The sequence below is a fragment of the Mastomys coucha genome, unplaced genomic scaffold, assembly GCF_008632895.1.
Source record: "Mastomys coucha isolate ucsf_1 unplaced genomic scaffold, UCSF_Mcou_1 pScaffold23, whole genome shotgun sequence".
Lineage (NCBI taxonomy): Eukaryota > Metazoa > Chordata > Mammalia > Rodentia > Muridae > Mastomys > Mastomys coucha.
The window spans coordinates 75,063,835-75,078,397 of record NW_022196906.1 but is presented as its reverse complement, the minus strand read 5'-3'; the positions used below and the strand labels follow the sequence as shown (position 1 = coordinate 75,078,397).

At 39.1% G+C, this 14,563-nt stretch overlaps 1 protein-coding gene across 1 annotated transcript in view; it reads left to right on the top strand.

The window, feature by feature from the left end:
* Positions 1–14,563, top strand: part of Impg1 (interphotoreceptor matrix proteoglycan 1) — a 123,549-nt gene that overhangs the window by 7,949 nt on the left and 101,037 nt on the right. The window lies entirely within an intron of this gene.

The window sequence follows — 14,563 nt, the reverse complement described above, 5'->3', positions numbered from 1 at the left end:
TTATATACTATAGCTTTACTATTCATGGTTCACTACCTTCTACAGCTTCAAATTTTAAAAAAAAAGTAAAAATAGAATTTCCAAAGCCTTCCCAATGTATACAAAATAAATGCTATAGAAAGAAATTGAAATAACTATATCATAAAAGGTATCTATATCCCTTGTTAATTATCTTGTTTTGTCAGTATTATCTCTTGTAGTTGAGAAATGAAAACAACCAACACTTCCATCCACAGATGAACATATGAATAAGTATGGTATACTTACATGTCAGGGTATAAAAGGGGAAATCATGACATTTACAACTACGTGAATCAATCTGGAGAACAGTATGTTAAGGGACACAAGCCAGGCAGTGAAAGGCATATGCTTTGCAGAACCCAGAGGTAGACTGCAAAATGACGGTTACCAGAGGCTGACGGTTACCAGAGGCTAGGACATTTGGAGAGATCAAAGTATGGAAAGGTAGTGTCCAAGGATAGAACATCAATTTCTAGGAAGAATGTATTTGGGAGTCATAATATATAATGTGACTAAAGTTCACAAGATACCATAGTTCGGAAAAATGCTATAGATAGTTATAAATGATAACTATATAATATATAAACTTTAGTTACCAATATTTAGTCATTCCACAACATATACCTACCAAAACACCACATTGTATATGACAAATACAGCCTTAGTTCTCAGTATAAAAAAAATAATAACATGATGTAATTGAAAAAATAAAGCCCCAAAATATCATCTGAACTCTTTATGCTGGGTCTTCTTCCTTCCTGGCTTTACAGAGACAGTTCAAGGTCCTGCTAGAGTCATTTTATGTAGGTCTTCTTATTTGAAAAGCTTCTACCAAGACTATATAAAACATTTTAATATTTATTCATGTGTCACCATAAATGTTTCTGTGACAGGTTCAAGTTCTTCCTTGGAAAGTGTATTTTCAGGGACCCAGAAACAAATGAAAGTAGTAAAAGATGCAGCAAAGTAGAGAAGATGCCTTTCAAAAAGTTCCAATGAGTGCTAATCTCACACAACCATCCTCAGAGAGCACAGAACCAGAGAATTACAGGACTCTCCAGGAGGCCAAGGACTGACAGAGGTGAAGTCTAAGCCATCTCCTCAAAGGTTTTCTCCAAGAACACTAATAGCTTGCCTTGCATTTCCAGTGTGCTTATCCATGAATAATGGAAGTCCTTAGCACCAAAAGGACATTCTAAGACAAGAAAAAGTAGATCCAATAAGTGAGTTAAAAGAAATCATGGATTTGTGTCTCCTATAGGGCTCAAAGCCTATGAAGAGCTAGTCCCAAGAGAAGTAAGGCTGAGATTGTCCATTAGAGGTAGCCGACATTCATCTCAGAGCACACAGAAAAGTCAACTCAAAGGCACTAAAAACTTAAAAGATTTGAAGTATGAAATTATTGGAAGAAAGCATAGGAGAAGAGTCCTTTATTTTGTCTTAGCAAGGATCCTGATGGGGGGGGGGGGCATACCTCAACATTCACTCAGAAAAGAAACAAAAGCAGACAAACTGGATTAGCAAAGGGGACAAAGAACAGTAGCCTACAAACTAAAGGAAAATATTAGCAAACCATATACACAAAAATGGCTAAATATCTAAAATTGTTTAGGAACTTATACAAGAATTTAGCAAAAAAAAAAAAGAAAAGAAAACAACACAGCCCAAGTTTCAAAATAGGAAAATTCCTCAATGAAAATTTGTTTCCAGAGTCATTGAAATGAGCATCATAAGAAATAGTCCAACATGATCCACCTAGAGGGAGATAAGAGCACAGGCAACAGAGATAAAAACCTCACAAAAGTCACATGACTCTCAGTCAAGATAAAGCAAGTGCTGGCGAGTGTATGGAGAAAAGAGCCTAGTACACTCCTGGCGGAAAGGCAAAGTGGTACAGCCATTATGAAGCCAGTACAGTAGTCAGCCAGTGACTAAAGAAAAGTGCTGTGATACCATGGTCCTTCTGGCCCTTCATCTACACAAACCCGAAGTCGGTACTTCATAGGGATATCCACACTTCCCATGTCTACTGCCACATCATCCATAGCAGAAGTGTGGACACAAGGCAAGTCCATCCACAGAGGAGGAAATAAGGAAGAAGTAAAGTAAATGTGAAAGATGTGCTAACATTGTGTCACAGTTTTACATAAGTTCATATATGCAAACATATATATATACATATATATATATATATATACATACAAAGACTTTACAATGAAAACTTACCAATTACAGCATGAATAAACTTAGTGAACATTAAAAATATGTATCAGGACTAGAGAGGTGGCTCATTGGTTCAGAGCACCCACTGGTCTTCCAGAGGTCCTGAGTTCAATTCCCAGCAACCACATGATGGCACACAACCATCTATAATGGGATTCAATGCCCTCTTCTGGTGTGTGTAAAGACATCAATAGTATACTAACATATATAAAATAAATAATTTTTTTTTAAAAAAAGAATGTATTTCAGATGTAGAAAAAAAACTGTATGAGCTTACTTACATGGAGAATATTAAAAGCCAAATACACAGAAACAGAATAGAATGGTAGTTTCTAGAGTTGAGGAAGGATGAGAATGCTCAAAACATATAAATTTCCTGCTCTATGATATGAATTGGACCAGAGGTCGGTCTAACAAACAATATGATAAATTAATGATATATAAAACTTGGTTAAGGGTTAGGTTTCAGATATCCTTAGCACAAAGCAAAAAAAAATTTTAATTAACTGTGATAAAAATGTGTATATATATATATATACATATATACACACACATATGAGTATACTCACACATATAAAATATATAATATATAATTGCACTATATATACATATATGTGTGTGTAAAACATTTACATTTTGCACCTTAATCATTTATACTGAGTGGAAAAGAAAATAATCAACAATGATCAGTAAATATGAATTAATCTAAATAATATCAATATACACAACAATAAGCAATGAATAACAAAGGTGGTATTAGAGAAATACTAGGCATAATATTTTCTGGTATGAATTTACTATGAATATACTGCATGTTAATTCTCCTATTGATGAGCTTCACTGTCACACACAGAGCTGACACAAACATCTTGTCTGGGTTCCTGTCCACTAGCACGAGTGTCCCTGGAATGTGTCCTTGGGAGAAGAGCTACAGGGACATAGAGGTGCACAGCTTCAATTGCATAGCAAAAGCCAAAACTGTTTTGCCAGGTCTGTACTATCTATACACCCAGCAACCGTAGTAAGAGCTCTTTTGTCCCAGCTTCCTGTCCACATTTGGTACTGCCTGATGCATTTTAAATTTTGTCCAATAAAATGTCTTATGTTGTTGAACCTAATGGGATGGAATGATAATAGAAATGATGCTTCTCTAGGTCTTCAATTTTTGTTTTTTTGGTTCTGGTTACCGATAAGGTTCAGCATGCTCCCATGGACTGGATCTATTGTGTGCCCTCTCTGAGAAAGTATCTTCCCATTTTTAACTCTGATGTTTGGGTTGTTTATCATTTTTAAAAGATTTCTTTGTTTTTCTTTTATGCGCATGACTGTTTTGCCTGCATGTATTTAATGTAGAGCCGTACACTTGTAACTGTGGAGAGCTGAGGAGGGCACTGGATCCCCCTAGAACTGGAGTTACAGATCATTATGAGCCACCATGTGGGTGCTGGGAACTGAATCCAGATCCCCTGCAAGAGCAACCAGTGTTCTTAAGCCTTGAGCCATTCCTCCAGCCCATTTGTCTTTTCTTACTAAGGAATTCTTTTAAAATTCCTTTTCAGCTACTTATCTTAAATATTATCTCAGTTTGTAGCATTTATTCCTACTCTCATAACAGTACTGACTACTCTTCCGGAGGGCCTGAGTTGAATTCCCAGCACTCACATGATGGACCATACCATCTCTAACACTGGTCCCAAGAGATCTGACACCCTCTTCCAACCTCCAGGCACATAAGTGATCCACAGACATACAGACATACAGACAGGGGAAACACACGTATAGTTCGTCTTTCACGTTTCTGAGACAGTGAATCTCTCCTTTCTCCCTCTTCTTTTCCCTCTCCCTTCCTTCTCCCTTCCCTCTCCCTTCCTCTCCCTTCTCCCTCCCCCTCTCCACCCACATCTGTGTGTGTGTGTGTGTGTGTGTGTGTGTGTGTGTGTGTGTGTGTGTGTTTGCAGAACTGATGTAAATTCCAAAGTAAGCCTTGCTGTTTGTAATCATTTGTTCTAGCTTCACATATTGGGAAGTTTCTCTACTCCCCTCTGCTCTTTGCATCCTCTTCATGTATTTGCTTAAGCCATCCACGGCAGGCTAGTCCTCCAGTCCAAAACCACATTGCTATAGCTCACATAGACTTATAACTCATGTATAGACATTCAGCAGAGCATATTTTTCTACTTTGCTTTCTTTCTACAGAAGTATTAAAGTGACTCTTAACTGTAGCTCTTAAATAGACATTTCTATGATAACTTTAGACATTGCTTCCACTTCAACCTGCATGTTTTATGACAAGGTATTCTTATTCTCTGCTAAAAGCATTTTCTAGAGAAGGAGAAATGGTCCAGTGGCTAAAGCCTGTATTGCTCTCACAGAGGACCCAGGCTCAGTTCCTAGCACTCACGCCAGGAGGCTCACAACCACCTATAATGCCATTTTCAGTGGAACCAATGTCCTTTCCTGCCCTCCTTGGGACCAGGCACAGCTATGATGCACACAAACTGATCTCAAAAGAGCATTTTTTTTAGTATGATTAAGGATATTTTCTTGAACAATAATAGCAAAAGTTTCTAAATGTAAGAGCATTGCTGGCTCTACCTTAGAACCAGTTTTTGAAGTTAAAGGACAGATTTATTGCCTCTTCTCATTTACTAAAGAGCAGTCTGTTTGATGGTTCCATGAAGTTATGGCTATGTCTGCAAATGAGTCCCTCGGGAATTAGGTGTAAAATATGCTTTCCATCATAATTAGAGAATGATCTGCACTGGAGTATGACTAGATAAAGAGTTGATAATAATCCACAGGATTTTGTTTTTTTTTTCTTTTTAGACATCCCTTTTTCACACTACAAAGAAATAACTAATGGTTTAGCTTTTTAAATTCCTTACATGTTATTGAAAATGGCAATTCCCAGAAGTGGCCCTGTCACAACATTGAATGTAGCCTCTCTCTCTATTGATAGATTATAATGGGAGACTGAAGACTTCAGCCTCTACAAATACTGGTCTGAGAACAAAGAGCACATCATCCAAGCCATGGTAGTCACTTTATATGTCACCTTCATGCAGACATAGCGTCCTAGTGAGAGCTTTGATGACAAGGGTAGCTTTTCTGAACATTCTGACAGTCTGTTCGTCTCACTGATTCTCTCCAATGCTGTCTCACTACCAAAACTTCTGACAGCTTCCCCATTCTGCATCTACTTTTTCCACTTGGGGATGAAAGAGTAGAAACAGAGCAAGAATGAGCCTACCTCCAATTGGCTGCAATACCTTTTTTATATACTTTGAGAAAAATCAAAGCTGAGTATATCTATATTCTGCCTTTCATTTTTTTTATTCAGAAAAAAAAAAGTTTTTTTCAAGCAATTTATTTCAATCATGGTTTTTCCCTTTTCCAATTCCTCTCAAGTGTTTCCTCTTCTGATCATGCCCCATTATAGGGTCAGAAAACTTGATGACAAATATTTCTCCAAAATAGGGGCTCGTGATGTCAGTGACTTTTCCACCTCCAATACCTAAGTCAAGAAGATACGAGATTTCCGAAGAGAATTCATTTGAAGCGATCTTTTAAGTTAATGGGGTAACAGTCAAACCCTTAGTCACTTCCTAGAAACCCTCTAATAGATGCCTTAGGTTAGAAGGCTAAAGAGATGATACAAAAGAATTATATACATATATGAATAATTAGCTAGTTAGACTACTACTTGTCATTCTTAATAAAAGTAATTATGAACAAAGACAGAAATTTCACATTTCTCTCTGTTGCTTCCATTTGCTGGGTTTCCTTCCTGCCACCTGCAGCCATTGTTGGTCCAGGCTGCACATCTTTGATATTATTATAAGTTCACTGATAGAATCACTTTTGTCTATATGAGAAGATGTATATCCCATACATCTTAGATGGAATTGGAAGAATGTTAAAAGTCTAGTTGCTACAAGAAGCCCTGAATTCCTACAGTCAGTTCCTGAAAAGTAGGAACATGTATAGGAAGATGTTTCCTCAGCTAGCTAGCCATTTTACCACATTCCTATCCTTAGTTTGACCTGTTTGCTTACTTCAGCTCAGGCCCAGCATTAAACCAACTCCTTTCACCACGTTTCAAAATAAAGTATTTACAGTTAACTGTAGTTTATGATATCCAGCTCTTTAGCCTTCCATACTGGCTCATATGTAAAAGAAAAAGATATTTCTGAGTTTGCTTAAGTATTCATATGGAAAAAACTCTATTATAAGCCCTAGCATCTTAGAATGTTTGCTAAAACACTTGAGTAAATTTAACACTCACTCTATGAAGAAACAACATGATGAAAATAGGGGGCTGTTTTTCTTTCCCACTTTTAGGACAGAAGTACCTTCTTTTAGAATGCATGTGTCCTTGCTGGAGAGGCAAGGGCATTCCCAGTTCCTAGAAGTGTGCTTCAGTGTCCTGAGCTGGAAGCTGGGTGTAAGAAGACCTCAGCCAAAGGTCACACTATCCCAAGACCTCTGAGAAAGCCAGCTATGTGACTCGCACTGTCACAACCCTCTAAAACAAGTGGTTTTATCCCTTTTCGGGGCTTAGAGGGATCAATTAACTTTGAGAACACCCCTCCCCTTCTCCATACACCCAGCCTTCTTGCCCTACTAAGGGGCTTGGGAGTTCTCACACATTCTATTCTCAGTATGTTTGTAACATAGATCTTTGAAACTTCCTCTATTTCATTCTTAGGCATAAACCAGACAAACCACTGATGAGCTGACCCAGACAAAGTTTCACCCCTTCTAGGCACAAAAAGAAAATGGCCTTTCTTTTTTCTACTGATCACTTGCTCTGACTTCAGTCCTGTTCCTGCCCACTTAGCAACATGGTATGATTTCAGGATCCTTGGCTCCTCACCTCAGAATTTCAAGCATCTCACTTATAGAACTGTTTCTCTGTGTTCAAATGCAGGGCGGCAAAATTGAAACCTGAGACATGGACATGTACAGATAGAAAATCATTGTCTTTCTGAGATCCTGACCCCTTCCCTTCCGACACAGCAAGTTAATAGATAAACCTAATTTAACGATAAAGAGAACATTATGCAATCCCTCTAATTCTTTGGAGGAGAATCAGCAGGAAGTGCTATTACTGAACCAGTTTTAATAGTGAGAATGGTTGCCATGACATTTGCCCAGGGTAGAGAAGGAACTAAGGTGGCATCTACACCGTGCATCATTGATAATCCGCCTGCATGCTGACAAATGTAAATGCTTAGTCATGGCATAATTCATTCAAGGAAATAACTAGGTGCTTCCTTAACTTCTATCATGCTTTCATTACATCATTGGTTCCATTATATTTTGACATTCAGGTTACAGAATAGGACTGGCACTGTGTAGGTATATTGGAAAATAGGTGTGGGTGAACAGAGGACACTGTCAGTTGTAGACACCTGCATTCTCTACATGAGCATCCAGAAAACAGTGTTTAACATCCATGCTTTTCACAAACAGCACCAAAGAAAGTGTTGAGAAACCTGTCTTAATTTGATGATGCATATTCAGGTGCATTGAACATGGCATGTGTTTAAGTGCCTCTGCTCTTCGGAAATTTGATTATGCAATTGAGAATCTACTAATTTAGGAAGACGACCTGGATAAAATGGACTACAGACAAGTCTGGAACTCTCATAAACATCGAAGCCCCTCACTCTTAGTGGGCATTCATTCTAAAAACTTCCCATTGGTGGTTCAGGCCTGAAACGCGAGCCACTTTGTCTCTTTAGAGTTCTGTCCTTCAAATGGAGACGGTGTTCTGTATAAATTCCAGGAAATTTTATCTCAGCTCCCGTTAGTTTACTCATTAAGACGCTGAGGCTTTTCCCCAAGGAAAGCATAATGGGCTTGCTGAGTGCAAATGGCTGCTGTTTCCACGGCAAAGCAGTCGCAAAGAAAGGCCCCATTCCTCTATCCCTGTGTCTGCTGCTGTCAATGTATATGTAAAGCAAGCCTTTTTAAAAGCCCAGAGGAATGAGACACTAAAATCATGCCTCTAAAAGAAAGAGTTTGGTAAGGAGTGGCACACAGGCCTTCATACTAGCTAGCAGTCATCCTTGTGCAATTAATCTGCATAGAACAGCAATAAGAAAAACAATACTTCTCACAATCACGTGCACTATTGAATCCCTTTGAACAGATATAAGCAAGATGAAGTATTCTATAGGCTATCATGGGCTCCATGGATACTGATGAACCTTGAGGCCACATGGCATCCATCTAAATTCCGCCTAAGAAAAAAAATGCCCTTGATTGCAGGAGTTCCTTTACATTAGCAAGTAGACATACTTGTGCAACTCAAACCAAACTATAAAAAAGAAACAAGAGATCAAGAGTCCCTATAATAAATAATGTTTAAAGTCATTATTTACATCCATTGATTGTTTATCTTTTTATATATTTGCAATCTTCAAAGTATGCTATAGCCACATTGGTTTGGAGAAACTGGTTAACTAATAGATTCTCCAACTAACAACTAATCTGGCTAACAGACAGAGTGGCTGGATAGAAAAGGCCTCTGCAACTGGAGCATCCATGGTGACCATCTTCCTTAGACATCTGGGAGTTTACCTGCCCATCTGGGAGTTTATGCCATTCTCCTTTCTTCTCAGCCTAACATTTCCATCAGTCTCATAAGAAAATGCGAACCCAAGCAGAACCCATCCTTCCTGTGATGAGTCTTAGCTCTTTCCCCACGAATTCTCACCCTCCCACCATTAGAAGTGATCACAGGGGCTGTGCTTCATCACACTTTGTGTGCATGCTCTGGTTCTTCCTTCCATACTCAGGGATTTGTTTTCTAAGATTTCTATTTTTCTATCAATCAGTCCACCGTGTTCAAACTGTGAAATGCAGAGCTCCGGAAGCAACTGCAAAGTTTTCTTTTTTGCACACGATGGACCCTCACTCCATTCTGTTCTGTTCTGCCAAGGGTGTCAAGCATCTGTTCATCAAGAGTACCCACACTGTGTGTGGAGGGGGGAGGGTGTGCTGTGCATGCGTGCATGCACACTCTCGTGCACACATCACCTACCCTTCAATCAGTGACTATCTTAGTTATCAAACTGACTGTTGCAGTATTCCAGTGATCATAAGCAATAGAGTTTATTTCACTTAATAATGGCCCCAATGTATGAGTATGGTCATGCTGGCAACTCACACAAGTCAAAGAAAGGACAGAAAGGGCAATCATTAGGCAACAAAGGAAAACATCTTGACCTAAGGAAAGAAAAAAGGCAATCCTGTGGTATGATTGCTGTGACCTACATATATATATATATATACATATGTATATATATATATGTGTGTGTGTGTATGTATATATATATAGAGAGAGAGAGAGAGAGAGAGAGAGAAAGAGAGAGAGATACAATATATACAATATGGATATATTGTATATACAATATGAATGAATCTATGCAAGAAACGGTCATGAAAGAAAGAAAAATTCTTCCTACTTCTGCTATCGCACCTCAACAACAAAACTTAGTCACTGTATATAAGAGATTAATAGTTACAATTAAAAGACTGTTAAATTTATAGATTTAAATGTAGAAAATGCAGTGTGTTTACAGTATGATTCTATCAAAGGTTTCAACATCTATTGATTGCCTTTGTGTCCATCAGCCCTGCTTACAGTTAGAAAGGACCGCTGTATCACAGAGAGAGCAGCACCTTTGGTGAGGTGTCCCTTTAGCAAACAGAATACAAATGGTCCAGTACATTCATGAGCACTTCGCAATATAGAGATAAAAGAAATCAGGGAGGGAGAGGGAGAGAAGGAGGTATGTGTGGAATTAGAAGCTTCACTTATGTAAAGCCTGCTTTGTTGTGAAAGGAGATATAAGCAGATGTTTTGAAGAGTGTACATAGAAACAGTGTTAGACGTAAGTATACATGGAAAACGAGCCAGCAGCTGGAGACAACACAGTATCAAGAAAGTGGATTAATAGCAGAAAGAGTAAGTGCATGGTCATGCACACAGAGGAATGAGCTGAAGCAGATGCAGCGATGGAAGGTTGTGAGACTTCCCTTACTTTCTGCTAATTCTCAGTAAAATGTAATCAAAGCCAACAATGGAGAAGAAACATTAGCAAAAAGGTACAATAAATCTGTGGTTTTATTTAGTGTCCCAGACCTATAGCGAGTGCCAGCTTCCCCCCAGCCACTCCCAGGCTTGTTGTTACCTGAGAGGAAACACTACTACTCTTCCTGGTGGCTATCCCATGTTGTTAATCATGTCAATTAAAATTGCTTGTAAATTCTGGTTTTACTAAACCATATTTTATACGTAAAAACATCTTCTTTCTGTTCTTTTTATTTTCATTCAAAAATTTTTTTATTTTTCTTTTTAATGACGATATTATGCTTAACAACATAACCTGTGCCCTGGGTTTCTGATACTAGCCACTAAAAAGAGTACACAAACATTTCCTGTTATGATAGATGACTGCTCCCCAAACCAGACATAAAGGTTGCTTTCCTGGTGCTTATTCTATCATTTAAAACAAATCCAACTGTGTACTATCCCCGAATGTGTAATATATTCAATTTGGGGTAGGTTTTATATTCGTTGGTCTTAGACAAAATATCTGGGTGGGGCTTGCTTGTTTGTTTTTTTCTTAGGGTCCCTTTGCCATTTGTTTCTGTCTGTAACTATGAACATCATTTGAAGATTCCCGCATGTGGTAGTTATATCCTTCCTTGCTGTACAAGCTCACACTTTATGATTGTCTTAGAGAAATATTTTTTTTTTTGCCTCAAAATAATATCCACAGGACCAGAGACTCAGTAGTTAAAGGTACATGCTAGTCTTACAGAAGACCCAGGTTCAGTTCTCAGGACCCACATGGTGGAATCCATCTGTCCTTAACTCCAGTTCAAGGTAATCTAGTGTCCTCTTCCAGCTCTTGTGGGCACCATATACACACAGGGCACAGACATACATACAGGCTAAACACTTAAACACATAAATTTAAAATGATAAATAGATATATTTAAATTACAATAATAATCATTTCCAGTCTTCTGGGGCTAGGAGTGTAGCGTAAATAAGGCCCTAGGTTTCATTTACAGCACGTTGTAAAAACTGGATGGGGCCCATACCTGAAATTCCACCAGCAGGTTAAGGCAGGAAGGTCAGAATTTTGAGGCCACCCTCACTTATGTAGGGAGTCCAGACTAGCCTGGGCTAGAAACTTTGTATCAAACTATGATCTCCCAGTCTTTTATAAAATATGCTCCCTTTTTTAGTCTTCGTGTATCAACTGAGTCTCGTTAAACTTTTATCTATTTTTCCAAGTACTTACGTAAACTGAAAATATCAAAGTCACGAAAGTGTACCCAAATAATCTTTATAAGCTCAGTATCTACACGCTCTCTCAGGAGACAATGAAGATTGTAAGTAATGCTGCTGACCTAGTCGCCTCACCAGAGACCAGCTTTGTCAGCTCTTAGGCTATCCTTTTGGGGTTTTTGGTTTGGTTTGATGTGGTTTGCATTGGTTTGAAGTTTGGTTTTTTTTACTTCACCAAAATACGTAACATGTATGTTTCTTTTTTATCCTTCCTTTTGTTGTTTATTTTAAGCCACTCAAAATCCTTAGAAAGGGGAGGAACAGGCTTTGTCGGTGTGGACTGCCCAACAGATATCCTTTGATTAGAGCCCAAACTCCCTTAGTAGCAGTGTGCTTGCACAGCACTGACCAGGGAGGAAACACAGATGAAGTTCTAGGAACTAAACATCAACTCTAATGTGTTAACAAGAAGTACCCTATGGCTGATTTTAATCAAAATAGAGAGCAGATCAGTCGGGGTATCCAGTGATCATGGGATATAAGAAAGCGGAGGAAGAAAGCAGAAGAATGCTTAGCTTTACCAGAGCATTGATTGATCCACTTCCACTTCTCCATGCTACCAGTTTGACTCAGGCTGACTGCACTACCACAAGAAGTACTGAGCCAGTCCAGGTAGTCCCAGGCCCCTCCTCTATGATTCCTTAGTAACAGTCAACAACACATCTCTTGATGAGTAGACTTGATCTAGAAACACAGCCTGTCTCAGACTACATTAATAGGAAAGCTAATCCTCAGCATAAACAAGGGGGAGAAAGTTGTTCCAGTTGCTGCTAGCAACCATCAGAGACATTGTTGGGACCAGGCCTATGGGGGAGGTCACAAGGTGAGTGCAGAACTCAGAGTCTCCGCCACAGTTCCATTTTCATCAGGAGCAGCTTCCCCTGGGTGTACTGTTAACCTCCTGCTTGTGGAAACCAGTTCTGCATGATTATCCTCACTCCAGATGGGAGCACCCTTACAGATCCTGAAACAGTAGAAGCTGGAACTGTCCAGGGATTATCAGGGATCACTGATACTGTATGCTTCTCAGAAATAGTGATTCTAATGTGTGGTTGGATGAGCCAATCAAGGTTTATACACCTTCCTTCCCAAAGAGTCATTCCTAAAAACTGCTGTCTGAGACCACAGAACCTCTGTGAGACGCCTCGAAATGCCATGGAATATGCCTGAACTATCGTCACCCCACTTCTGGAGGGAGCACTTAAACTCTGTGACATTTGAACTGCTCTTCACTGATTGGCTTGACCTTCTGTTAGATGGTTTCCTCTGTAACCTGTTTTAAAAGATGTCAGCTAAGAGTGTTCCCTTCATACAGTCGGTGGTCTCTGTGCTCACATTAGGAGCCTCAGTGAGTATGGCTAACTTTCCATAAATCCTTCCTCTCTTGTTCTTCTTTTTTTATTTTTAATGGAGATACAATTTTTTTTTAAGATTTGCTCACTTTTATTTTATGTGTTTGAGCATTTTGGGTGAATATATATGTGTGTGTGTGTGTGTGTGTGTGTGTGTGTGTGTGTGTGTGTGTGCACCACATAAGCCTGTTGTCGTTGAAGGTCAAAAGATGGCATTGGATAGTGTGGAACTGAGTTAGAGGTAGTTGCAAGCACCCATGTGTGTGAGAGAACCTGAGTCTTCTCTAGGAACAGAAAATGCTCTTAATTGCTGAGCCATGAGATACAATTTTTTTAAAAAGAAAAATTTACTCCACTAATTGTACATTTTAATAAACTTTGGCAAATATGCACTCATGGCTCCCCTGCCCCACCCCCAAATACTCATATGTACCAGTAAATCCTTTAATCTTGCCACTGGCCCAGGTACCCAGTATTCTTGGCTACTGATAAAACTGAGAGTTCCTTGGGATTGGAACAGTACACTGTGTTCTTTTGGTGTGTCTCAATTATTTTGGCTGATAATTTATGTGTTTTTAGTAGTTTCTTCATCTTAATAATGACCTGTTTTCTATTTTATGAGTGTATCAAAATTTGCCTCGTTCATTACCAGTTGAGGGGCACATGAAATAAACCTAATGTTACTGATATTATTTTAAAAAAATCCCTATGGGCATTCATGTGGAAATCTTCATGTGAACACTTTCCAAAATGGAGTAGCACCCCGTGTACCCACTAGCAAACAATGCCACACTTCTCTCCTAGTTAGTAGAGTGGATGAAAGGCAGAAGGCACAGTGATGTGGGACAGAAGGCTGTTACCCCGTGTGCCTCAGAACCCTCTTGAATGATCAAGTGAGAAAAATGCCATGATTTTTTCTAATCTATGACATTTCTAAAATTTCATAAAGTCTACATAGAAAAGGCTTTATGAAAATAACACAAGAAAAAAGACAAGTCCAAATTATTAAAAAAAAAAACAAAGAAAGAAAGAAAGAAAGAAAGAAAGAAAGAAAGAAAGAAAGAAAGAAAGAAAGAAAGAAAGAAAGAGGAAAAGAGATGAATGTGGAGAGGGCACAGATGCACAGAGGGCACAGATACACGACTGCTGTCCCCACAGTGACTGGCTTCTGCATGTGTAGCCTCTCCGACACTCCCCTCCCTGCTCTTCCCTCATGCCCCCTCTACCACCACTCGCAGAATGCCAGGCTTCCTGTGTGAACACCATCTAAGATCACTCATGCCCTACACACTTTCAACCAGATTACTCCCTTCTCAACCCTGAGGTCCCGAAACCCTAGGGCTGCCAAAAAAAGACAGGAAGGTTTTGTTTGCCATTGTGGTTTGCTCTGTGGTTGCTAGAGTCACTTTGCTTCCTGTCTGGGACTACACCTCTGGGTACCATGGTGCTTTATCATTCCCCACATTAATGATAGTGTCTCTTGACAGGATGAATGCTGAGTGGGAAGGGATTTCTCAAAGAGATGTGTGGGAAGTGGTCTTGATAGTTGGCAGTTGCTAAAGGTGAGGTGAGTTGAGATGTTGGTTTTAAAAAT